The sequence below is a fragment of the Diabrotica virgifera genome, chromosome 4, assembly GCF_917563875.1.
Source record: "Diabrotica virgifera virgifera chromosome 4, PGI_DIABVI_V3a".
In the NCBI taxonomy this organism is placed as follows: domain Eukaryota; kingdom Metazoa; phylum Arthropoda; class Insecta; order Coleoptera; family Chrysomelidae; genus Diabrotica; species Diabrotica virgifera.
This window is the reverse complement of record NC_065446.1, coordinates 134,972,566-135,000,332: the sequence shown is the minus strand read 5'-3', so window position 1 is coordinate 135,000,332 and position 27,767 is coordinate 134,972,566.

Sequence of the window (27,767 nt, the reverse complement as noted above, 5' to 3'; positions counted from 1 at the left end):
CATCCTCAATCTGCGACTTTTTGAATTAATAAGACAGCAGACGACGAATATAGAAAACGAAAGGGAAACGATCACATTTCGCTTTCATCCGTCTAGGAAAAACGGGCAGCAGAGGAACTTTCAGTACTCAAATCCGAGTAATAGGAAATAAAAATAATAAAATGATGGTTTTGCTTGTTTTCGATCCAGAGGGTTGCACACTAGCTAGACAGGCCCCGTTTCTACCCTTTCAGGCGTCATCAGTAGCTTTCCAAAGTGTGCCCACCTCTGAACCGAAAAATAGCTCCACCATCATTTTAAAGGGAATCTGACAAATAATTCAAATTTCCCATCAGACGCGATACAGCGACATCTACTAAAAAATTGAAGAATCTCAGATGCAGAATCCACCAATTTAATAAATTAAAATGGTAGAAAACTGAGATCCTTCGTGTTTGAAAGTTCTTACTGGTACATCTTCAATCTGCGACTTTTTCAATTAATAAGACAGCAGACGACGAATATAGAAAACGAAAGGGAAACGATCACATTTCGCTTTCATCCGTCTAGGAAAAACGGGCAGCAGAGGAACTTTCAGTACTCAAATCCGAGTAATAGGAAATAAAAATAATAAAATGATGGTTTTGCTTGTTTTCGATCCAGAGGGTTGCACACTAGCTAGACAGGCCCCGTTTCTACCCTTTCAGGCGTCATCAGTAGCTTTCCAAAGTGTGCCCACCTCTGAACCGAAAAATAGCTCCACCATCATTTTAAAGGGAATCTGAAAAATAATTCAAATTTCCCATCAGACGCGATACAGCGACATCTACTAAAAAATTGAAGAATCTCAGATGCAGAATCCACCAATTTAATAAATTAAAATGGTAGAAAACTGAGATCCTTCGTGTTTGAAAGTTCTTACTGGTACATCCTCAATCTGCGACTTTTTCAATTAATAAGACAGCAGACGACGAATATAGAAAACGAAAGGGAAACGATCACATTTCGCTTTTATCCGTCTAGGAAAAACGGGCAGCAGAGGAACTTTCAGTACTCAAATCCGAGTAATAGGAAATAAAATAATAAAATGATGGTTTTGCTTGTTTTCGATCCAGAGGGTTGCACACTAGCTAGACAGGCCCCGTTTCTACCCTTTCAGGCGTCATCAGTAGCTTTCCAAAGTGTGCCCACCTCTGAACCGAAAAATAGCTCCACCATCATTTTAAAGGGAATCTGAAAAATAATTCAAATTTCCCATCAGACGCGATACAGCGACATCTACTAAAAAATTGAAGAATCTCAGATGCAGAATCCACCAATTTAATAAATTAAAATGGTAAAAAACTGAGATCCATCGTGTTTGAAAGTTCTTACTGGTACATCCTCAATCTGCGACTTTTTCAATTAATAAGACAGCAGACGACGAATATAGAAAACGAAAGGGAAACGATCATATTTCGCTTTCATCCGTCTAGGAAAAACGGGCAGCAGAGGAACTTTCAGTACTCAAATCCGAGTAATAGGAAATAAAAATAATAAAATGATGGTTTTGCTTGTTTTCGATCCAGAGGGTTGCACACTAGCTAGACAGGCCCCGTTTCTACCCTTTCAGGCGTCATCAGTAGCTTTCCAAAGTGTGCCCACCTCTGAACCGAAAAATAGCTCCACCATCATTTTAAAGGGAATCTGAAAAATAATTCAAATTTCCCATCAGACGCGATACAGCGACATCTACTAAAAAATTGAAGAATCTCAGATGCAGAATCCACCAATTTAATAAATTAAAATGGTAGAAAACTGAGATCCTTCGTGTTTGAAAGTTCTTACTGGTACATCCTCAATCTGCGACTTTTTCAATTAATAAGACAGCAGACGACGAATATAGAAAACGAAAGGGAAACGATCACATTTCGCTTTCATCCGTCTAGGAAAAACGGGCAGCAGAGGAACTTTCAGTACTCAAATCCGAGTAATAGGAAATAAAAATAATAAAATGATGGTTTTGCTTGTTTTCGATCCAGAGGGTTGCACATTAGCTAGACAGGCCCCGTTTCTACCCTTTCAGGCGTCATCAGTAGCTTTCCAAAGTGTGCCCACCTCTGAACCGAAAAATAGCTCCACCATCATTTTAAAGGGAATCTGAAAAATAATTCAAATTTCCATCAGACGCGATACAGCGACATCTACTAAAAAATTGAAGAATCTCAGATGCAGAATCCACCAATTTAATAAATTAAAATGGTAGAAAACTGAGATCCTTCGTGTTTGAAAGTTCTTAAGCCGCAGTCTCTCTTATGCGATTGTCGCATGCGTTTGACGCAAGCAGCAGTCGCAAGCGATGTTCTGTGCACTCCTCAAATGTAAACTTTATACGGCCGGTCTGTCTTGTGCGTCCGACGCGAGGAATCGCATGCGCCTGCTGCATCGACTGGTAATGATAGCAGTGCTTTGCAGTGACTGCATGCGTCCATTTCATAAAACAACAAAAAATTTGACATAGAATTTAAAAGTTTGTTGTTTATTGTTTATCAAATTATGATAACGAGGTTCGAGGTTAGAAAGCTTTATTAATTAATATTTTAATAATACGTAATTTCCAGATATAAATAAGCAATTCTGTTGTTTTCATAATTGCACAGGAAATAAACATTTTGTACTAACCTTAATGTGACACCAAGTTTTTCTTCTGGTGTTATATATAGTGTTATCATTCTCTTTACCATTCTTGTAGGAGATTTCGTTATGTCTTCCTTAATAGCACATAACAAGAAATGGAGCTGGTTCTTCGTCACGCGAAAGAAAATATGAAACTTGGTCTCATCATCAACCATATATTTACTTATTAAATTGGTTTGGTATCCTTCTTCAACCCTATTCACATACATTTCATCAGTTTTACTCTTTTTTGGTTTACCTTCATCTGAGAGCATCATTTTTAAAATGTTCTCCTACAATTCTTGCTCTTTTAATATGTGAAGATAAACCTGTCTCTGTAGATGCACCAATTATATTATTATTATCACTAAATTAATTACTACTTACTACTATTACTACTACCTACTAATTATAAATTACTAAATATTACTACATATTATTATAAATGACTAATGAATATTATTAATTACTAAGTTATTACCATTATTATAAATTACTAAATATTCCTATTATTATTAATTAATAAGTATTACTATAATTATAAATTACTAAATATCAATATTATTATAAATTACTATGAAGCAATATCAATATTATTATAAATTACTCTGAAGCAATGTTACTGTTATTGGTGCTATTAGATAATATATCTAGAGTGCTATGTATTAAGAGTATAAGTCAAAAATGAAAATATTTTATTAGGACTTTTCAAAGTCTTTTTTACCACTGATGAAATAACTATTACAACTGAATATGAAAATGGTGACGAAATATGATTAATAAATTAGTAATTAACTATTTTACTTTCTACTTTGGTAATACCTTATTAATTATATAATTCAAAATATAGAAGCATCCCGAAAAATCTTTTTTATGACTTATACTCTTAGTACATAGCACGTTAGATATAACATATTATTTTTAAAATTCCCGCTTTTCATCAGCTGTTATATCTGATGCGTCGGATGCGTCTAAACGCACAAGAGAGACCACCCCAACCACTGCGTTAATTGCTTGCGACTGCTGCTTGCGTCAAACGCATGCGACAATCGCATAAGAGAGACTGCGCCTTTACTGGTACATCCTCAATCTGCGACTTTTCCAATTAATAAGACAGCAGACGACGAATATAGAAAAGGAAAGGGAAACGATCACATTTCGCTTTCATCCGTCTAGGAAAAACGGGCAGCAGAGGAACTTTCAGTACTCAAATCCGAGCAATAGGAAATAAAAATAATAAAATGATGGTTTTGCTTGTTTTCGATCCAGAGGGTTGCACACTAGCTAGACAGGCCCCGTTTCTACCCTTTCAGGCGGCATCAGTAGCTTTCCAAAGTGTGCCCACCTCTGAACCGAAAAATAGCTCCACCATCATTTTAAAGGGAATCTGAAAAATAATTCAAATTTCCCATCAGACGCGATACAGCGACATCTACTAAAAAATTGAAGAATCTCAGATGCAGAATCCACCAATTTAATAAATTAAAATGGTAGAAAACTGAGATCCTTCGTGTTTGAAAGTTCTTACTGGTACATCCTCAATCTGCGACTTTTTCAATTAATAAGACAGCAGACGACGAATATAGAAAACGAAAGGGAAACGATCACATTTCGCTTTCATCCGTCTAGGAAAAACGGGCAGCAGAGGAACTTTCAGTACTCAAATCCGAGTAATAGGAAATAAAAATAATAAAATGATGGTTTTGCTTGTTTTCGATCCAGAGGGTTGCACAATAGCTAGACAGGCCCCGTTTCTACCCTTTCAGGCGTCATCAGTAGCTTTCCAAAGTGTGCCCACCTCTGAACCGGAAAATAGCTCCACCATCATTTTAAAGGGAATCTGAAAAATAATTTAAATTTCCCATCAGACGCGATAGAGCGACATCTACTAAAAAATTGAAGAATCTCAGATGCAGAATCCACCAATTTAATAAATTAAAATGGTAGAAAACTGAGATCCTTCGTGTTTGAAAGTTCTTACTGGTACATCCTCAATCTGCGACTTTTTCAATTAATAAGACAGCAGACGACGAATATAGAAAACGAAAGGGAAACGATCACATTTCGCTTTCATCCGTCTAGGAAAAACGGGCAGCAGAGGAACTTTCAGTACTCAAATCCGAGTAATAAGAAATAAAAATAATAAAATGATGGTTTTGCTTGTTTTCGATCCAGAGGGTTGCACACTAGCTAGACAGGCCCCGTTTCTACCCTTTCAGGCGTCATCAGTAGCTTTCCAAAGTGTGCCCACCTCTGAACCGAAAAATAGCTCCACCATCATTTTAAAGGGAATCTGAAAAATAATTCAAATTTCCCATCAGACCCGATACAGCGACATCTACTAAAAAATTGAAGAATCTCAGATGCAGAATCCACCAATTTAATAAATTAGAATGGTAGAAAACTGAGATCCTTCGTGTTTGAAAGTTCTTACTGGTACATCCTCAATCTGCGACTTTTTCAATTAATAAGACAGCAGACGACGAATATAGAAAACAAAAGGGAAACGATCACATTTCGCTTTCATCCGTCTAGGAAAAACGGGCAGCAGAGGAACTTTCAGTACTCAAATCCGAGTAATAGGAAATAAAAATAATAAAATGATGGTTTTGCTTGTTTTCGATCCAGAGGGTTGCACACTAGCTAGACAGGCCCCGTTTCTACCCTTTCAGGCGTCATCAGTAGCTTTCCAAAGTGTGCCCACCTCTGAACCGAAAAATAGCTCCACCATCATTTTAAAGGGAATCTGAAAAATAATTCAAATTTCCCATCAGACGCGATAGAGCGACATCTACTAAAAAATTGAAGAATCTCAGATGCAGAATCCACCAATTTAATAAATTAAAATGGTAGAAAACTGAGATCCTTCGTGTTTGAAAGTTCTTACTGGTACATCCTCAATCTGCGACTTTTTCAATTAATAAGACAGCAGACGACGAATATAGAAAACGAAAGGGAAACGATCACATTTCGCTTTCATCCGTCTAGGAAAAACGGGCAGCAGAGGAACTTTCAGTACTCAAATCCGAGTAATAAGAAATAAAAATAATAAAATGATGGTTTTGCTTGTTTTCGATCCAGAGGGTTGCACACTAGCTAGACAGGCCCCGTTTCTACCCTTTCAGGCGTCATCAGTAGCTTTCCAAAGTGTGCCCACCTCTGAACCGAAAAATAGCTCCACCATCATTTTAAAGGGAATCTGAAAAATAATTCAAATTTCCCATCAGACGCGATACAGCGACATCTACTAAAAAATTGAAGAATATCAGATGCAGAATCCACCAATTTAATAAATTAAAATGGTAGAAAACTGAGATCCTTCGTTTTTGAAAGTTCTTACTGGTACATCCTCAATCTGCGACTTTTTCAATTAATAAGACAGCAGACGACCAATATAGAAAACGAAAGGGAAACGATCATATTTCGCTTTCATCCGTCTAGGAAAAACGGGCAGCAGAGGAACGTTCAGTACTCAAATCCGAGTAATAGGAAATAAAAATAATAAAATGATGGTTTTGCTTGTTTTCGATCCAGAGGGTTGCACACTAGCTAGACAGGCCCCGTTTCTACCCTTTCAGGCGTCATCAGTAGCTTTCCAAAGTGTGCCCACCTCTGAACCGAAAAATAGCTCCACCATCATTTTAAAGGAAATCTGAAAAATAATTCAAATTTCCCATCAGACGCGATACAGCGACATCTACTAAAAAATTGAAGAATCTCAGATGCAGAATCCACCAATTTAATAAATTAAAATGGTAGAAAACTGAGATCCTTCGTGTTTGAAAGTTCTTATTGGTACATCCTCAATCTGCGACTTTTTCAATTAAGGGGGTATTAGTACGCTATGGTCAAAATAGGTGGCCAATTTTTAAACTAACGTTTAACAGTTCTTTGAATAGATGGCAGCACGTACATATATTTTATTATTAAATTTAGTTCTCTGAACGACACCGCATTGATGCCATGTATTGCAACTTAGGCTCGGCACATCTCGATCTTAATCGTACTTTGTATTTACAGACGACAGTTGTTAATCCTTTCTTTACCTGCCTAGGGTAAATTCTCATTAATAGATACTAAACGTTCATTCATTTGGATATAGTTTATTATTTAATATTGTATTATACGGCAATCCGTAATTCTTTACCTGCTCAAAAGGATTTATTTCAAACTAAAGAAATTTGCAATAATTATTTGAAATACAAGTAAGTGCCTATCTAAATGACCAAAAAAGAATTATGCTAATTCTCAGAATGAAGATCGAGTATAAAATTAGTATTTTTAATAAATGTAAAATACGTAAGTCAATTGAAAAACAGAGTCACTACAATAACTTTTTTCATATTGAATGTTTTTTCAACAGGGAAAGTTTCTTCCTCGGAAAATTTCACATTTTCATTTCATTTCTCATTTCAACATGCGAGGCAGAATAATAATTAGCCTAATGAACCACTTACTTAAAACATTTTTAAAAGTAATATACTGCAGAATACCTATATAAAAAATGCGAAGAACAAGTATCACGGACAAAGATTTGATTCCGCAATGCCTTGCCCTTAGGCACCCGAGAGGCTCTATTGACTGTCTAAGTGCTATATATTTGTTTTATAGACTACAAAAAGGCATTTGATAGAGTACAACATGATAAGCTGCACATACTCATAAATTATCTTGGAGGAAACTGGATTAGATGATAGATCTAAACAACATTAGATATGCCGACGACGCAGTAGTTTTTGCAGATAGCCTAGATGATTTGCAAAGAATAATGTCACGCATATAAGACATAAGTAGTGAACATGGAATTTCAATACGAAAAAAAAAGAAAGTAATGGTAGTCATTAAGAGCGAAATATATTACATACACGGCTTTTGGTTAACCAACAACCAATTGACAGAGTGGACAACTACACATACCTTGGTACCTACATAAACAGTCAATGAGACCACTCTAGTGAAATAAAACAACGCATAGGAAAAGCGAGATCAGCGTTCATAATGATGAAGTCTCGTTTCAGAAGTCACATTTACCACTTGTTAACAAAATTTCTATTATCAGATCCTATGTATTTTCTAGATTATTATACTGAGTAGAAGCCTGGACTCTTTCCGAAACTTCTTTAAGAAAACTCAAGGCATTCAAGATGTGGTATTACAGTCGCATTTTGAGAATTTCGTGGATGGGTCGTGTGACTAATGTTGAGGTCTTACGTAGAATGGGCAAGGAATGCGAGATTATTAACACACATTATTATCAAAGAGCGCAAAGCAGAATATCTTGGCCATGTTATGAGGAATGAATAGAGATTGCCGCTACTCATTCTTCAGGGCAAGGTATTGGGAAGAGAGGACCAGGGAGAAGAATATATCTGAGAAACTGGTTCAATACCTACATCGACAAACAGACTATTCCGAATAGCAGCATGCAAAGTTAGGATAGCCATGCTGATCGCCAACATTCGGAACGAATAAGCACCGTAAGAAGAAGAATATCTCATTTTAAATTCTTCTTCTTCTTCTTCATGCGCCTCGTCCGTTGCGGACATTGGCACGTTAGTCCAAACCATTGGCGTAAGTTTTGAAGCCATGAGTGTCTTCTTCTTCTGGGTCCACGTTTGCTCTCTATTTTACTCTGTATTGTCAGTGGCAGTATACGATATTTATCATGTCTCATAATATGATCGAGGTATTCAGGTTTCCGTTTCTATTGTGAAACAGATTTCTCATTTTTGTTTTCTCCTCAGCGCAATACCTCTACGTTGGTAGTGTGAGTCGTCCAGGACATTTTGAGGATAAGTCGGTACACCCACATTTCGAATACCTCTAGCCTTTTCGATAATGTTTCCGTTATTGTCCAGGTCTCTGCTCCATACAACAAGACTGGAAATACATAGCATTTTAGCAGCCGTATTTTTAGTGGGACAGATATGTCGCAATGATTGAATATATTTCTCATGTTAAATGTAGCTCTGGCCTTTTCAATTCTACATCGTATTTCGGTTGTTTGATCCCATTTCTAGTTGACGACTGTTCCAAGGTATACATATACTTCTACGTGTTGAATTGGTTTTTTATTTTCAATTGTCTGGCAGGTTTTTGAGTTTTGCTCACCAGTGTCCATTTTTGTTTTATTTATGTTGATGGTTAAAATCTCTTTTTTCACTCGCTCTTTGTAGGTACCCGGGTATGACAGGCCTGTCGATACTGCTAGCAACCACAACTGTATCGTCTGCATATCGGTTTATCTAATTATTACTCCAGTAAATTTCAATATTTTTTTTCACTTACGGAAATATTTGACATAAATTAATCAATGATTATACAATATTGTTTTGTCTACAATTTTTTTATTAGGATAATGCCTCAACAAATACTAATGGCCATTGGCATGTGTAATGTGTGTAAAAATGTCGACGTCATCGTCTTTACAAAGAGACGCTAATTGTATCCGAACAATGCATTATTTGCGGCCTTATAAAAATTAAATTTGCCAGAAAGTGAATAAAACTGAAATTGTTTTTAGATCCGCCCCACATAACATACTAGAGCTTACTTATGTTATTTATGTATTATGTCAAAACTAGTATAATCCCCCAGTAAACACTTTGAGTCATTTTGAACCTCGTTTAACTTTCAACCATTCGTATAACGTCACGGTTTCAAGCATAAAAAATGTATATTTGTATTGTTAAGACACTGTGACGTTATACAATCATGATTGAAAGTGAAAGTCAAACAAGGTCCAAAATGCGTACTGGGAGGGGGTGGGGCCACCTTTCTAAACAAAACCGAGTGATTCATTGTATTTCCGTGGTTACAAAACTCGTTTTCAATTGTTTGTAGATTTTCTTAAAATCCGGCAAACGCGCATCTGTCTCCATTTAATACATCACTGCTGCCATCTACTAAATGACACGTGAACTCATCTTCTCATCTATTAAGTGACAGCGGAACTAATTTATCACTAGAAAAATGCCAACTTATTGCTGTAATTTCAACAAAATCCCCAGATTGCAGCTTTTAACTAAAATTTTTACTTTTAGGTACAGTTAATTTAAAAATTATGGCAGTATGGACAATGAAATTTTGTTTAAAATAAAGCTTTTTGCATAGTTAATCGTTTCTGGTAGTTATTTTCCACCCAAGTTCAAAAATTATTATGCAAAACGAATTTTTATAGCAAGTTACTAAGTAAGTTATGACATGGACTCCTTTATGTACAGTTATAAAAAATATACAGCTTTCTTTGGAAATTTTAACTAGATACTATTAAAATAGAAAGTCTACAGTTCACGTACATACCCCTAAGTTGAAGATTGGTTTTGAAATAGTGACGGTAACTGTACCTAAAAACTATATAAATTTTAACATTGTGTCATACCACCTTAATAAGACAGCAGACGACGAATATAGAAAACGAAAGGGAAACGATCACATTTCGCTTTCATCCGTCTAGGACAAACGGGCAGCAGAGGAACTTTCAGTACTCAAATCCGAGTAATAGGAAATAAAAATAATAAAATGATGGTTTTGCTTGTTTTCGATCCAGAGGGTTGCACACTAGCTAGACAGGCCCCGTTTCTACCCTTTCAGGCGTCATCAGTAGCTTTCCAAAGTGTGCCCACCTCTAAACCGAAAAATAGCTCCACCATCATTTTAAAGGGAATCTGAAAAATAATTCAAATTTCCCATCAGACGCGATACAGCGACATTTACTAAAAAATTGAAGAATCTCAGATGCAGAATCCACCAATTTAATAAATTAAAATGGTAGAAACAAATTTGGTTCAGAGGTGGGCACAATTTGGAAAGCTACTGATGACGCCTGAAAGGGTAGAAACGGGGCCTGTCTAGCTAGTGTGCAACCCTCTGGATCGAAAACAAGCAAAACCATCATTTTATTATTTTTATTTCCTATTACTCGGATTTGAGTACTGAAAGTTCCTCTGCTGCCCGTTTTTCCTAGACGGATGAAAGCGAAATGTGATCGTTTCCCTTTCGTTTTCTATATTCGTCGTCTGCTGTCTTATTAATTGAAAAAGTCGCAGATTGAAGATGTACCAGTAAGAACTTTCAAACACGAAGGATCTCAGTTTTCTACCATTTTAATTTATTAAATTGGTGGATTCTGCATCTGAGATTCTTCAATTTTTTAGTAGATGTCGCTGTATCGCGTCTGATGGGAAATTTGAATTATTTTTCAGATTCCCTTTAAAATGATGGTGGAGCTATTTTTCGGTTCAGAGGTGGGCACACTTTGGAAAGCTACTGATGACGCCTGAAAGGGTAGAAACGGGGCTTGTCTAGCTAGTGTGCAACCCTCTGGATCGAAAACAAGCAAAACCATCATTTTATTATTTTTATTTCCTATTACTCGGATTTGAGTACTGAAAGTTCCTCTGCTGCCCGTTTTTCCTAGACGGATGAAAGCGAAATGTGATCGTTTCCCTTTCGTTTTCTATATTCGTCGTCTGCTGTCTTATTAATTGAAGAAGTCGCAGATTGAGGATGTACCAGTAAGAACTTTCAAACACGAAGGATCTCAGTTTTCTACCATTTTAATTTATTAAATTGGTGGATTCTGCATCTGAGATTCTTCAATTTTTTAGTAGATGTCGCTGTATCGCGTCTGATGGGAAATTTGAATTATTTTTCAGATTCCCTTTAAAATGATGGTGGAGCTATTTTTCGGTTCAGAGGTGGGCACACTTTGGAAAGCTACTGATGACGCCTGAAAGGGTAGAAACGGGGCCTGTCTAGCTAGTGTGCAACCCTCTGGATCGAAAACAAACAAAACCATCATTTTATTATTTTTATTTCCTATTACTCGGATTTGAGTACTGAAAGTTCCTCTGCTGCCCGTTTTTCCTAGACGGATGAAAGCGGAATGTGATCGTTTCCCTTTCGTTTTCTATATTCGTCGTCTGCTGTCTTATTAATTGAAAAAGTCGCAGATTAAGGATGTACCAGTAAGAACTTTCAAACACGAAGGATCTCAGTTTTCTACCATTTTAATTTATTAAATTGGTGGATTCTGCATCTGAGATTCTTCAATTTTTTAGTAGATGTCGCTGTATCGCGTCTGATGGGAAATTTGAATTATTTTTCAGATTCCCTTTAAAATGATGGTGGAGCTATTTTTCGGTTCAGAGGTGGGCACACTTTGGAAAGCTACTGATGACGCCTGAAAGGGTAGAAACGGGGCCTGTCTAGCTAGTGTGCAACCCTCTGGATCGAAAACAAGCAAAACCATCATTTTATTATTTTTGTTTCCTATTACTCGGATTTGAGTACTGAAAGTTCCTCTGCTGCCCGTTTTTCCTAGACGGATGAAAGCGAAATGTGATCGTTTCCCTTTCGTTTTCTATATTCGTCGTCTGCTGTCTTATTAATTGAAAAAGTCGCAGATTGAGGATGTACCAGTAAGATCTTTCAAACACGAAGGATCTCAGTTTTCTACCATTTTAATTTAATAAATTGGTGGATTCTGCATCTGAGATTCTTCAATTTTTTAGTAGATGTCGCTGTATCGCGTCTGATGGGAAATTTGAATTATTTTTCAGATTCCCTTTAAAATGATGGTAGAGCTATTTTTCGGTTCAGAGGTGGGCACACTTTGGAAAGCTACTGATGACGCCTGAAAGGGTAGAAACGGGGCCTGTCTAGCTAGTGTGCAACCCTCTGGATCGAAAACAAGCAAAACCATCATTTTATTATTTTTGTTTCCTATTACTCGGATTTGAGTACTGAAAGTTCCTCTGCTGCCCGTTTTTCCTAGACGGATGAAAGCGAAATGTGATCGTTTCCCTTTCGTTTTCTATATTCGTCGTCTGCTGTCTTATTAATTGAAAAAGTCGCAGATTGAGGATGTACCAGTAAGATCTTTCAAACACGAAGGATCTCAGTTTTCTACCATTTTAATTTATTAAATTGGTGGATTCTGCATCTGAGATTCTTCAATTTTTTAGTAGATGTCGCTGTATCGCGTCTGATGGGAAATTTGAATTATTTTTCAGATTCCCTTGAAAATGATGGTGGAGCTATTTTTCGGTTCAGAGGTAAGCTACTGATGGAAAGCTACTGATGACGCCTGAAAGGGTAGAAACGGGGCCTGTCTAGCTAGTGTGCAACCCTCTGGATCGAAAACAAGCAAAACCATCATTTTATTATAATTATTAATTATTTATCTGTGTAATATTAAGTAACCCACTAAATATTGTTTAGCCAAAACAAGAGGGAAAATACAACCAATGTAAAACATTGAAGCAGACATAATATGTAATTTTATTTATTTATATAATCTTAAAAAGACAGCATACCCAATCATTAAGAAATTTTATTACGGAAAAGTAATATTAGTTTACATTTAAGAAATTTTATGCTTATTAACTTATTCTCAGTTTTCGGCAATAAAATTTCTTAACCATTAAAATCTTACTTTTATGCTAACTAATTTCTTTACCACAATTAAATGAACCGAAAAATTCCTCAGCGCAGCAGCCACCATGTTTGTTAGGTAGGGTTGAATTGCAATGTATATCAAATTATAGATATTGTATATCGAAGACGATATATTCAAGAAACTTATTATAGTTTATATATAAGTATATACACATTTTTAAAAGTATAAAGCTCTACCATTTTTGGAAGCCTCCAGTTGGTTAATAGCTCATTTGTTAATATTGTTCTGAAGATATTACATCATATTATATTATTCTGTCCGAGGTGAAATTCCAAACGTCAATAAAATCATTTTTTAAGTTAAATTTTTGCATTTTTCCCAGTTAGAATATTAAGCTCCTTTCTTCCAGAGTTGTCCATCATTGTACCTATGAGGCATATAAAAATATCAATATGTGTCTTTTATAACCATTCGGATATGCAAAAATATTATTATTATCCATTAAATTACTCAATTTAATTGCCTCTGTACGTACCTTCAAAATATCCGTTAATAATTTTTAAAGAAAACCAACAAATCCAAAATCCGTCTACCTATTAACATGAACTAATACCACGCCATCTTGTCAACCACTGACGATTCAATCACAAATAGTGAATAATGGTTAATCTGCGCAATTCTTTTGTGGAAGAAAATCTATTTGCAAGTAATATTTCGTCTTAGTGATAAAGTTTGTAATTTATTACACAGTTACCACAGAGGGTATTTCTGAAGGATTATTTCTTGTGGTTTAAAATATTTATTTGATTTCAAGAAAATTTCTTGTTCATAAATATAAATATGGATTAACCTAACATTTCTTACAAAATATTATAAATATTCCTTACAATGCAAAATATTTGTAGTTTTCAATTGAAGAAAACAAATCTTTAGGTTAAGAACATGAAAATTTAACCATTAATGCATTTCTTAATATTGAAGATATTATGTGTAAGAGATTATTGAGTTCTGTTTAATTAAATATGTAACTCGTTTCTTTAAACGTGAACCGGTATGTTTAAAGTTAGTATGATATGTTAAATTTTAAGAAAGATGGCTCAAAGAAATCAGTGTTTTAGGAGATAAGAAATCCTTCTCTCGGTGCAGAAGCCCATCACATAGCCCTACTAGAAATACTAGTAGGGAGAGATAGGTATCTAGTCGGTAAGAAGTCGATCTCCTACAACTGACCACAGATATCCAAACAATAATCAGGGAAACGAATAGAAGTCGACACTAAGGGGCGGGCGTCGGCTGTATCTAATAAAAGCTCCCAAATTCGCAGTTATACTTTAAACAGAAATTAACAGAGTTTATTACTTAAGGGCTACGTTGACAATCAAAAATGCACCTTTCTTATTGATACCGGTGTAACAAGATCTTTTATTCGCAAAGAACTTCTGAAGAGAAAACTACAGTTAACTAAGACAAACTTAATTCTTGAAACAGCTTCAGGTCAAACTATTCCAATTCATGGAGAAGTAACGGCAACCATACAGATTGGCAACACCTTGATAAAACACCTATTTCTTGTAGCTGATATTAAAGATGAATGTATTCTTGGGATGGATATTATGCAGAACAAATTTATCATAGATCTTCAAAATAGAAACTTGTTATTGAAAATGAAGAAGTTGTCCTAAATACGGAAAAATCGATACCTCAAGTAAGGGTGGTAGTTAGTGAGGATACAGAAATTCCTCAAAATTCTGAAAGTATCGTCCTGGCAAGACTGCGTCAAAAACCTGAAGGTCTACATTTCGGCGTTGTGGAAAGCGAGGAACTTGTTAATGACGGAATCTTGATAAGCCTCGTTAATGTAGATGAGATGATTCCAGTAAGGGTTGCTAATTTGTCCAAAAAGCCTTTTAAATTGAAGAAAGAGCAACAAATAGCATTATGTACGCCAGTAGAAAAAATAACCAAGTGTGAAAAATATTTAAGAAAGAATACAGCTTCAAGTTACCCAGTTGACTATATCCTCATGAAAAAACTTATTAAAAATGTTGATCACTTAACAACTGAAGTATTATAAAAAGTTAATGAATTTATTAATGATAACTACGACATTTTTGAATCCGAGAAATCTACAGGGAGTACTAGTCTAGTTCGACATATAATTTATACTGGAGAAGCAAGACCAATTCGTCAAGCCCCACGGAGATTACCGTTTGCTAGACAAAAAGAAGTTGAAAACATAATACAAGACATGATAAATGCCGATATCATCGAAGAAGCTTCGGGCTCCTGGTGTTCACCAGTAGTTCTAGTAACTAAAACAGACGGATCTACTCGCTTTTGTGTAGACTACAGAAGATTAAACCAGGTTACACAAAAAGACAGTTATCCTTTACCACGAATAGATGATACACTGAATACTTTATCTGGTGTTAAATGGTTTTCAACCCTTGACTTAAAAAGCGGCTACTGGCAAGTTGAGGCACATCCTGATGATCAAGACAAAACAGCTTTTTCAACTGGCCATGGTCTCTACAGGTTTCAGGTTCTACCATTTGGTCTTTGTAATGGACCAGCTACGTTTGAACGTCTGATGGAAATGGTTTTACGAGGATTTACTTGGAAATGGTTTTACGAGGATTTACTTCGAAAACATGTCTAGTATATCTTGATGATATAATGATTATGTCCAAAACCTTTGATGAGCTTCTGAAAAACTTAAGCGAGGTATTTGACAGATTGGGAAATGCCAATTTAAAGCTCAATTATAAGAAACGTTCACTATTTCAAAAAGATAAGCGTACTATCTTGGACATATCGTTTCAGCGGATGGAACTAAAAGTGATCCAGAGAAGATTTCAGTTATTAAAGATTGGCCCAAACCAGAAAATAAAAAAAGAAATTAGAATTTATCTTGGACTCTGTTCATATTTCCGAAAATTTTTTTAAGATTTTGGCCGCATCGCTAAGCCCCTTTATCGACTAAGCGCATGAGTGATCCAATCAATATAAGTGATAAGTGTTTAAAGTTCAATTATTTTCAATGAGAAATAAGCCACAATTTTCCAAAAAAAATTATTTTATTAACGTTTCGACGCCCAAGTCGGGCGTCGTTGTCAAAATATAAAATAATACTAAATTAAACAAAAATGTTGTTGCTTAGTAAAAAATTCTTCTAATAATTATTTAATCTGACTCATTTATATCGACAATTCAGACATGTATTATACATTTTAAAGTAGAAGAATTTAAAATGATATTGCCAAAATATTGATGAGTTGCGTTCCTGGGACGACTTTACTAAAAGATAGTTCATTTGATTACATGAAATCAACCCAACTCATCAATATTGATATCGTATTATATAATATAATATATATCATATTATATAAAAATATCATCCGATAAGTCGTCCCAGGAATTCAACTCATTAATATTGGCAATATCATTTTAAAGTCTTCTACTTTAAAATGTATAATACATGCCTGAATTGCCGATATAAATGCGTCAGATTAAATAAATTATTAGAAGAATTTTTTACTAAGCAACAACATTTTTGTTTAATTTAGTATTATTTTGTATTTTGACAACGACATCCGCCTTGGGCGTCGAAACGTTAATAAAATCATTTTTTTGGTAAAATTGTGGCTTATTTCTCATTGAAAATAATTGGATATAAAAATGCCACAAGGAAATAGCTTAAGAACAACAGTGTTTAGAGTAGTTTTAAAGTGAAAACTTCTGTAGCGATGTTGTGCCATTTCTGGATGGGGAAAAGCGTGACCGTCATCGCTTAGATGAAATCAATTCTGTACGTTTGTGTATTATGTATACTCGTATATAGAGTAGGCCAAAGAAAAGAGTTCACCTCGATTATTGGCAGTATTTTTTAGATTTTAAGGAAATGACGAAACAGGTCGATTTTTGATCTAAGGGGGACATATTTTTACGGTACACGCATTTGTCATTTGTCTACCCCCTCCCTTCCACTTCCACCATCCCTTATTTTTAAATAGGGAATAGGGGTCGTGTTCTAGCTCATTTAAAAGTCATTAAATTCTCTATTCAGTAATATAAACATTAACATAATTATTTATACAGGGTGGCCAAGAAAAAATATATTGTTTAAATTAATTGACACAAAAAGGGGAATGTATGTAATTTATTTTATTTAAAACACATTCTACTGCTTTCACAAAACAGAAAAAAATGTTTTTTGATAAATAAACATTGCTTTTCGCTTAATTTTAATGTTCCAGCTGCCACCCATCTGTCTCTTGGTAGGCTGAATATTAAATTTAGGCGAAAAACAATATTTATTTGTCAAATCAACATTTTTCTCGGTTTCCTGTCAGTAGGAGAATGTATGTTGAGTTAAATAAACTGCATACATTCTACTTTTGGTGTCAATTAATTTAATCCAAAATAATTTTTCTTGGAGACCCTGTATAAATAATTATGTCAGTGTTAGTATTACTGAATAGAGAATTGAATAACCTTTCAAATGAGGTAGCATACGACCCCTATTCCCCATTTAAAAATAGGGGGTGGTGGAAATGGAAGGGAGGGGGTTGACAAATAACAGATGTATATACCGTAAAAATGTGCCCCCCTTAGATCAAAAATCGACCTGTTTCTTCATTTCCTTAAAATCTAATAAATACTGCCAAATATCGAGGTGGACTGTTTCCTTTGGCCCACTCTGTATAAATAGTATAGGACGTACACCTATAATGTAGGTATAGTACTTCTCTTTGGATGGGGAAAAAGTATTGGGCTCGCGATTGTTATCGGCACGGCGAAATATTAGTAACTTATATACTATAAGTTGAATTGCGTATAAGTTCGACCGAAGTTATAATGGTTGGAGGAGGGATATAGTGTGTATTGTCCTTTTCATGAGCATTTTTCAGTGCGTAACAAATGATAGGAAAAAGGGTAAGTCCGTGATAATACACATTTATGACATTTATTCTAACATGACATTTTAGTTAAATCTGACAGTTGTCACATTTTATTTTCAATTTGGAATAAAAACAAATCAAATGTGTTTCTTGCATTTATAAAATGGTATTTTCTTTGATTTGTATAGTCTTATAAATTATACAGATTATATTTGTAATATTATTATCTAATTAAAAAAAAATATTTTTTTCGGTTATGGCGCCATCTATCGACAACTTGAATAACTAGAATAAATGTTGTAAATGTCTGTAATCACGAACGTGCCTTTTTTTTCTGTCACATAAAATTTAATGCGTTAGAAAGAAATCGAAAAACTGTGACGCACTGAAAGATGATCATGAGAAAAAGAATACCCGGAGTCCTTTGCTAGAAGTTTTCACTTCTGTCGGCACTCCCACGAGTGCCTTAAATTTTATTTTAAATTACTTCCGCCTTGTTTTATTTGATATTTGGATTCTCATCTTTGTACTGATTTTAAAAATATATAATACATGATGCTTATTTATAGTGATTAGTTTATGAGAAAAATAAATAGAAAAGCAAGAAAACTTATTTTTTCAACAATTTTAGTGAAAACATTTAGAATGAGTATTTCAATACCAACAATTTTTAAAAGAAAATTGTTCAAAATGACTTCAATTCCCCTCCATACAACAGTATATAGCTAACAGGGCTTTTCATCGATTGTTATTTGTTTCGAGCTCCTGTCATATGTTGTATAATCTGTGTATAATATTAATATCCACGGATTATACGACATATGACAGAAGCTCGAAACAAATGACTGTGAATGAAAAGCCCTATAAATGGCATACAATTTGAACAATAAATTAGTATTGTATAAATCTTTGGTAGTGAAATGTTCAGTCTAAATATTTGTAATAAAATTGTTAAAAATAGTAATTTTTCTACGGCCGTGCTAAAAGAGCCACTTTCACGCACGCATTTCGTTTCCGGAAGTTGCACTTTCCCGCACGGCATGCGTGAAAGTAAATTTTCCCGCACGGCGTGCGGGAAAGGAAAATACCTTGTAATATGGCATTATAATATATTATAAATAATCTTCTTCTTCATGTTCCGTGCTCGATTACCGAACGTTGGCTATCAAATTGGCTATAGCAATTTTGTTAACGGCAGCTCCGAAAAGGGATGCAGAGGATCTGTTATACCATTCTCTCAGGTTTTTAAGCCGTGCCGTTCTTCTTCGACCTGGCCCTCTTCTTCCGTCTACCTTGCCTTGTATTATTAAATAGATTATATTATATCTCTCTGGGTGTCGTATAATATGGCCAAAATATTCAAGTTTTCGATTTTTAACTGTTCTGACGACTTCCGTGACTTTTCCCATCCGGTGCAAAACAACTTCGTTACGAACTCTATCCACCCAACTTATTCGTAGTATTCTTCGGTATACCCAAATCTCAAAGGCTTTCCATTTCTTGAGAAGAGTATCTGTTAAAGTCCAACCTTCGACACCGTACAAAAGAGTAGAGAACACATAACATCTCACTAATCTAATTTTAAGATTCAAAGTAATGTTGTTTCCACATAAAAGTTTCTTTATCTTAAAGAATGCAGCTCTGGCCTCAGTTCTCATTTAGATTACAACCTCTCTCGCTTCAATCCTGACCGCCCGGAGGGAGTGTAGTGGTCGACGTGATGTCGTGTATTGTCCGTCTCTGGTCATTTCTTTTAACTCATGCATAGGTCTTTTGCACATTCCTGTAATTTGATCGATCCATCTTGTTGGGGATCTTCCTCGTGATCTTCGGCCTTCCACCTTTACTTGTATAATGAGCCTTTCCATGTTTTCTGTGTTTGCTCTCATAACATGTCCAAAGTATTTTAATTGTTGGAGATGGACTTTACTGGAGAGTCGTTGGCTAACTTTTAGCTCCCTTAAAATTGAATTATTTGTTCTATGGTCGGTCTAAGGAATTCGTAGCATTCGTCTCCAACAGAACATCTATCTTTCTTCTTTCCGAATTTCTCAGAGTCCAATATTCACATCCGTAGGTCAGTGTTGGGAATATTAAGCAGTTGATCAACCTCATCTTTAACGCTCTTGAAATTTGACAGTCCTTCCATATTGTGGTCATTTTTGCTGTGGTGACTTTTGCTCGATCACAACCAAGGTAGGTGATACTGTTAGTTCTCTCTAATTGTTCACCACAAGCTGTTACTACTTCCGGTTTTATTGGCGTCTTACTGACAACTATCATCTTGGTCTTTGTGGTGTTTAGCTTGAGTCCATATTTATCACACGTTGTGGTGATCCTATTAATCAGATGTTGAAGTTCTTCATAATTGCTCGCAATTAACACCGTGTCATCCGCATATCTCAAATTATTAATATTGACGCCATTTATTTTGTTACCACATTGAACTCAGAATAGATATTAAATATTAGTGGGGACAAAATTTAAGTTTTAATTTTATTTCGGCTAAAAATAGATTGTTATCAGATGGCACATCGGCGTCAGGATATGTTTTTACAGATTTTACTGCATTTCTGTAATGCTCACTGATGGTTATGTAGTCAATTTGGTTTCTTACGATATTATTGGGGGTATCTACTGGAGATTTCCACGTATATAATCTCCGTTTAGGTAATTTGAAAAAGGTATTCATTATACATAGATTATGTTCTTTGCAAAAATCTGCGAAATAGTCTCCCCTTTCATTTCTATCGCCCAGTCCATAACATCCAATAATATTACTTTATCTGCCTTTTCCTATCTTAGCATTAAGGTCACCCATCAGAATGGTGAGATCTCTAGTCTTGAGTTAGTAACAGTTTTTACCTCGGCGTAGAACTTGTCAAGTTCTTCCAGTTCACTTTCCGCTGTCGGTGCATGCACTTGTATTAAATTTATATTTCTGGGTTTCGCGTTCAACTGAATCATTATGACTTGTGCAGATACCTGGCATACCGCCCTAACACATTTGCTCCTTTGAGACTATGAATCCTACACCATGACGATGGCAATTACTCTCTTCTCCTGAATAATATACTTCATGATCATCCACATGGCATTGGTCAGATCCGGGCCACCGCATTTCACTGATACCCAGAATTAATATTTGAAACCATTTCATCTCATTTATGGCATTGTGTGTTTTTCCTGGTTCATATAAACTCCGCACATTCCATTGCCTATTCTACAACTTCTCTGTATATCAAATTTGGCCAAGGAGATTCTTCGCACCCCTGCCCCATTTAAGATGCGCCCGTACTCGGGGCCATCGTTTATTTCCTCAGCCATATTGATTAACCTGGGAAAAATAGTGTAGTAGTCATTCCCTTGGCTTTCTACACCGCTGTGTACACGCTGTTTAAGTGGTTGCCACCGCACCGAGTACTATTCTGTATTGACCGTTCTGGCCTACATGACTTCCGCTCAATACAGATACTGAAAAACCAGCTGCCGATTTCCTGGTTCGATTTTATTCAAGCCCTAAAACCAGGGAGCTGCCACCTCCGTCCTCCAGACCGTTGTGAAGACCTTCTTCTCCGCCCTGGATGCCGTTGTGGGCTACATCCGTGACCCTGGACAGAGGACCCATATTATAATACATGCAATAAACTAATATTTAGATATTATTTACTAATTTATTTCAAATTTATCTTATTGTGTTCATGTTTTAATGAAATTAGCGCGATAATTCGATGAAATAAAATTATTTTGACATAATATTTAAAAGTCAGATCAGTAGAAAATTACAATGGTTTTGAATCGTCGTCATGGAAACCAATATCGTCGTCGTGGTAACCCATTATATTGAAAGTTTGGTTTTGACAACCTTGCCAAAGAATTAATTTGTGTATTTTCACTTCTAAATAAAAATTGATATAACTCTATTTTTTGTGGCTTTTTTCTAAACGTACGGCCCTAGAAAAAATATTGTTCCTAACTCATCCGGAAAGTGTCTTTCCTAACTAGTGCGGAAAGTGATACTTTCACGCACGAGACTGTCGTTGACCCGAACGACGCGATAGCGGAGTTCGGGTAAGCAGTCGAGTGCGGGGAAGACACTTTCCGCATGAGTTAGGAACAATATTTTTTCTAGGGCCGTACGTTTGGAAAAAAGCCACAAAAGCTAGAGGTTTTCATGAGCATTTTTCAGTGTGTCACAAATGATAGAAAAAAAGGTTAGTCCGTGATAAATACACATTTATGACATTTATTCAAACATGACATTTTAGTTAAATCTGACAGTTGTCACATTTTATTTGCAATTTGCTATAAAAACAAATCAATTGTGTTTATTGCATTTATAAAATGGTATTTTCTTTGATTTGTATAGTTTAATAAATTGTACAGATTAATTTTTTTTATATAGAAAAATATAATATTATTTATTATTATATTATTAGCGCCATCTATTGACAACTAGATTAAATGTTATAAATGTCACCGACGAAATGTAATCAGAGACTTGCGTTTTTTTCTGTCACATACAATTTAATGCGTTAGAGAGATATCGAAAAACTGTGACGCACTAAAAAATGCTCATGAAAAGAACCATATCTAAATTTTTATTTAGAAGTGATAATACACAAATTAATTCTTTGACAAGGTGGTCAAAACCAGACTTTCAATATAATGGGTTACCACGACGACGATATTGGTTTCCATGACGACGATTCAAAACCATTGTAATTTTCTACTGATCTGACTTTTAAATATTATGTCAAAATAATTTAATATCCTCGAATTATCAGTAGTAATTGCAAAAGAGCTCTAAAATTATATATTAATTTTAGAGATCGAGTGCAATGTGTTGCGATTATTTCATGAATAAAACTGTTCAAAACCAAAATTTTATTGTAATTTATTTATGTAACTACAAATAAGTACAATTAAAGAAACAGTTGTTATCAATATTAATTTGACGGTTGAAAGTCATCACTTTTATAATTTTCAAACATTAATTGTCATTAATGTCACTGAATGTATTTTTTCGTAGCAACGAAGGGCATCTGATGTAATGTACTTGACGACGGGAAATTATCAAAAATTATCGATTTAATTTAGATTTCTGTAGGTTTCTATTGGCCAGAATCTCCTATGAATGAAATAATCGCGCTAATTTCATTAAAACATGAACACAATAAGATAATTTTGAAAAAAATTAGTAAATAATATCTAAATATTAGTTTATTTCATGTATTATAATATATTATATTGCTATATTACAAATTATTTTACTTTCCCGCACGCCGTGCGGTAAAATTTACTTTCACGCTCGCCGTGCGGGAAAGTGCAACTTTCGGAAACGAAATGGGTGCGTGAAAGTGGCTCTTTTAGCACGGCCGTAGAAAAAATAATTTTTTTTCAATTCAGTTTTCTTGCTTTTGTATTTATTTTTCTGATAAACTAATCACTATAAGCATCATGTGTTATATATTTTTGAAATCAGTACAACGAGAAGAATCCAAATATCAAATAAAAAGAGGTGGTAGTAATTTAAAAAAATTAAGGGATGGTACGGGGGGTGAGAGGGTGGCTTTCCTAGCATGCCTAAGTATGGCATAATGTCTCCTCCTTCAAATATTATTTGACGTGTTTTTGCGCTTTTCCTAAAAATCAGTGGTTCAAAAGTTATTTAAGGTGGATAGTTTTATCTGAAGAGCACTGTATCTGTATACGTCATAACAGACATTAAATAATTAATTATTAGTAATGCTACAATTTATTTTAATATCATGATATACATTATGATATTAGCAATGATATTTTTTACAATGTTTTTGAGCTTTGAAAATCGTAATTTTTCTTTTTTTTAGTTTTAAATTGTTTATAACTCGAACAATATGATCGGCTTACGAGAAAAAGGACAAAAGACCTTTTTTGTTTCGAATTAGGGCTTACAATACCGGGATTCCCGTATCCCGAATACCGTAATCCCGGACGATTTTTATCCGTTATTAAAAACTGGTATTTTTCTAAAAATACCGGTATTTTGGTATTACATTAGTTGATAAAAATTGAATGTATGCACAATATAAATCTAATTTAAAATAATATTAATTCATTAAAAAAATAATTTTTTTTTAAGATAAACAAACAATTTTATTGGGAACAAATTTTATTAAGGCATATTTATTACACATACTGAGCCGAGTATGGCCCCAACTTGCTGCAACCCAAATATTATAAAGCGCCTAATCTTAAAAAGCTTTCGTATTAACTTCTTCCCAAAATGTATAGTCAAGAAGTTTCTAGGATAAAATCATTACTTAGTGCTACCGACAATATTTCAGTTACGACAGACATTTGGACATCCGACAGCAATAGGGGTTATATTACGGTAACGTGTCATTTTATCTGAGAAGAAAAATTTTTCTCCAAAATTTTATCAACTGAAGAAATCTTAGGAAGCCAGACATGTGAAAATATTTGCAATAGTTTGAAAGAATATTAAACATTTCTGTAGGTGGAATATTCTTCATAAAATCACTATCATAGTGTCAGACAATGGGGCGAATATTAAATGTGCTATAAAGGGAATTTTTCAAAAAACATCACCACTCTTGCGTAGCACATACGTTGAACTTAAGTGTTAATGATGCTCTTCTAATTTTTTATTAATTTTACCGGTTTAAATTTCAAATATCAAATACTGGTATTCAGATTTTAGTTCGGTATTGTAAGCCCTATTTCGAATGATTTCAAAAATCTGAAATATTATCTGCTCGACCCGAAAATTTTTTAGTAGAATTTAAAACAAAAGTAATAGGCCTGGATTCCGCGTACCAAAGGAAAGTTGATTAATACTGAAAATTTGTTAATACCTTAATGGTGTCTCGTAGGACAAAATTTAATGTATGGGAATACTGGAACAGGAGAAGTTTAAATTGAAGAACAAGTTAAAAATTTGGAACGTCAGACTACGAAAACGTCAAACTTTCAATTGATTTCTTACCCTTTCATTAAACACTCATGCAAAAATCAGACTGGTATTATTTATCACCAACTGGGCATTTTAATAATTCCGACACGTATAACGTGTTAAATGACAGGAATCATGACATTTGATAATAGTGGAGTCACTGAAGGTGGATATGAGCTATTACCTCCGATTTCGTTGAACCTCCATCGATTTGTATGAAAATTGGTGAGTGGTTAGAGGATATCTCAAGGAACAAAGGTGACATGGTGCCAACTTGCGCTTTTACGCTGGAGGTGAAAATTAACCCCATAATTCGATAGAGGGACAAATTTCAAGCAAAATTTGTTATATAAAGTTATTAAGATAAATCAAAACTGTTCTTGAGAAAAATGCATGTTTTTAACCAATTTTTCATCAATAACTCAAAAAGTGTAAGTTTTTACAAAAAAGTTATTATTATCAAAATTAAAGCTAATAAAAAACGAAATAAACCCCTTACTAGAAAAATCTTTTTTGTACGATTGATCATTTTTGACTGTTTACCGTGACAGATTTTACGTCAGTAGGTGACATTTACTAGCAACTCGACGGTAAGTAATCCAACTCGACGGTAAGTACTCCAACTTAAAAAATCTCTTAATTTTAATTTATTATTTATTTTTGAAAGAATAAAGAAAACTAAGGAATTATTTATTAATATTGAAACTTATGGTACAATTTGTTAAACTATTTAATGAAATCCCACTTGCTTGGGCTGTGGTTTCACTTCTAACAGAAAATCCTGCAGAATCGCATACATTAGTAGTATCCAACATTTTTTCTCTTCAAATACGCGATCAAAGTTGGAAACTTGGAAATATCAATGCCATCATAAAGAAAACCGGTGGATTTAATCATTGAATATTCTGCCCAGAGGCTTCCAGGAGCTTTCAACTGCATATGTCTTTGAACGAAATATGCCAATAGAGTCTTTTCTTCGATTCTTAAATTCTTGCCTTCGCACCATTTTTTAAAACTTTGGTAGGTATTTTGATAACGGATTTTGGATTTTCGGGAATAATTGCGGAACACCCTTCTTCCCAAGCCCGTTCAATTTCTTCAAATTCACTTTCGCTCATATTTTAATTTATAATAATCAAAATTGTACTTAAAATTATTGACAACTAAATAAAAACTCAATTCTCCATTGTTGTTATGCACCCTAGTTACTACCTAACAACCAAAGTATCTATTTTGATAAAATGAATGAAACTAGTCAATATGACGAACATGTTTAATTTTATAATTTATAATGTTATCAATCGTGTAAAAAACGTTATAAGCATGTCGAACGTTAAGGGTAACCGATCTCAGGCAATAATTCGTCGTCGCTCCGCTCCTCCTCCAAACAATTGTCTTCGATCGGTATAAAACCCTTACGGTTCTCCATACTTAATATACTATTAATGTTAACTAAAAGTGAGTTATAGCTAATTGAATGTACATTTTTTTCGGCGAGTAAAAAACTCTAAGTATTCAAGCTGAAATAACGGGAAATTTATGCATTTTATAACATAAACTTATTAAACATTTGTCAAAGTACTTAAAAATATCTATCAAATGAGCCCCCGAACATGTTGATAGCGTTAAAATTTATGCTCCAAAACTTTTTCAAAATTTATCTTTTAAAAATTTTTCCAAAAAATGTTATGTTTTTTTTTTAATAACTCCGTTCGTGTTTACGATATCAGGTTCATCTAAAAACTCTTTGAAAGATAATTACAAGTGCTATTCAAGTGCGTTAAACTTAATCTTTTATACCCCTTACTTTTTTAAAAATAAAAGGTTAAATGGCCCCAGTTGCATGGTTCCCACAGCAAAATTTAAGATTTAAACGTTTCTATCTCGGTTATTTTTTACCCTATAGAAATAGTAAAACAGGTAGAATATTTGGCACAGAAAAAACTAAAATTTAGTTATATATAACTTTTTACGTATATTGACTATTTTTGGAGTTATTATCAAAAATAATATGAGAATTACAATAATTTTAAAAATTATGATTTTTCAAGTTATACCTTTTTTTCACAAATATGCATTCTAAACCGGTCATATTTATCGAAAACATCAATTATGCTAATATACAAAAGTTCTTGTAAGGATTACTATAAATTTTAATTTTTGTGGAAATTGCGTAGGTATGTTTTATTTTTCACTTTTTCCTAAAAAATTCGAAACGGTTCTTTTATTTTCGTTATAACTTGCTTAATTTTTACGCTATTACCTTGTTCTGAAAATCATTTGATAGGTATTCCGAAATACTTTGATAAATGTTTAGCAGGAATATTTTATACATTACATAGTTTTCCCGTTATTTAAGCTTGAATACTTAGATTTGAGTACTCGTCGAAAAAGATACACATTCAATTGCCAATAACTCACTTTGACTTAACATTAGACTAGTTCTTTATGATAGTAATGTATTCAATTTTTTATTATCTTCAATTTCAGTAACAATAACTTTTTTGTAAAAGCAATAGTTTTTGATTTATACGTAAAAAACCGATTTAAAACATGCATTTTTTTACGAAAAAATAAAATTTTTGGTCTTTAATAACTCAAAAAGTGTTGATTTATTTTAATAAATTTATATAACAAATTTTGCTTATAATTGGTCCCTCTATCGACTTATGGCATTATTTTTAATAAAATAATTTTCACCCTCGAGAAGGCGTGGCATCCACCCCCAGAGTAAAAGCGCAAGTTCGCATCATGTCACCTTTGCTCCTTGAGGTATCCTCTAATTACTCACCAATTTTCATAAAAATCGATGGAGGTTCAACGAAATCGGAGGTGAAAACCTTCAGTGACTGCACTATAAATAGCAGTCTGA